This window comes from Sceloporus undulatus, unplaced genomic scaffold (genome assembly GCF_019175285.1).
Source record: "Sceloporus undulatus isolate JIND9_A2432 ecotype Alabama unplaced genomic scaffold, SceUnd_v1.1 scaffold_44040, whole genome shotgun sequence".
NCBI lineage: Eukaryota > Metazoa > Chordata > Lepidosauria > Squamata > Phrynosomatidae > Sceloporus > Sceloporus undulatus.
This window is the reverse complement of record NW_024846950.1, coordinates 1-1,015: the sequence shown is the minus strand read 5'-3', so window position 1 is coordinate 1,015 and position 1,015 is coordinate 1. Positions and strand designations below refer to the sequence as shown.

The window sequence follows — 1,015 nt, the reverse complement described above, 5'->3', positions numbered from 1 at the left end:
TATGGGAAGATATCTCCCAATGACTCCCTATGGGCAAGTATGGTTTCTTTATGGGCAGGTGTTCCCCAGTGATTCCCAATGGGCAAATATTCACCATTGATTCTCTATGGGCAAGAATGGTTTCTCTATTGGCAAGGAAATAATTATATCATCATAGTCAATAATAATACCAGTCTCCTTCTCCTGTCCCTCTCTCAGTCTCCCAGAAGTCAAGATCAGCTTTGTTGACAAGGACATCCCTGAGTCACTTGCATCACGGAGTTGTATCTCTTTAACAGTAAGGAAATATAGGCATCCCCCCCTTTTCCTCCCCTTTCCAGCCCAAATTCTTCCCAAATTCATCCTTCTTTTATCTTCATAGGAGAGCAGGGGAATAGACCTTTCAACTCATGGGTAACAAAGGGGCAAAACTGGGGGCGGACGCCTCTCCCTTCTCCCCCTTTTTAGGGAACGGCTTTTCGGCTCAAGGCCAACCCAAGAGCATCCCTTTGTGGCCCATAGACTGTCCTTCACTTCTCTCCTTCTTTTGTAGGATTCGGAGAGCGATGGCTGTCCTGCAGAGGCTGATCTTGGGTCCAGGTCTGACAGGTAAGGTCTTCTCCGTTTGGGTCCTGGATGGGGACTGAACGAAGAAGTCTCCGCAAGTGGTCTTTCCACTTTGTTCCATGGCCTGTTCCTGTCTTTCTTTCTTTCCTTCCTTTTTTCCTTTGTTTTTTCCGTCTTTCCTTTCTTCCTTGTTTCTTTCCCTTTCCCTTCCATTCTTCTCCCTTCCCTTCCCTTCCTTCCTTCTTTCCCTCTTTCTTCCTACTGGGACTGAGAGGGTGATGATGATGATGATGATGATGATGATGATATCACATTTCTGTCTGTCTTTCAGTTTGGAGGGGATCCCTGAGATGCTTGAGGCAGAAAGCCTTCCCTCTTTGCTGGTAATATAATAGCGTCCTTTCCGCCCTTTTTCCTCTTATTGGAGGACTCTCCAAACTCATTCTTTTTTTCCCTTCATAGGAAAACA

At 46.0% G+C, this 1,015-nt stretch overlaps 1 long non-coding RNA gene across 1 annotated transcript; it reads left to right on the top strand.

Moving 5' to 3' along the window:
• Positions 1-197: 197 nt before the first annotated feature.
• On the top strand, positions 198-1,009 carry LOC121918837. Its single transcript, XR_006101314.1, has 3 exons — positions 198-277; positions 533-588; positions 878-1,009. It is a non-coding gene; the product is annotated as an uncharacterized LOC121918837 (long non-coding RNA).
• Positions 1,010-1,015: the final 6 nt, after the last annotated feature.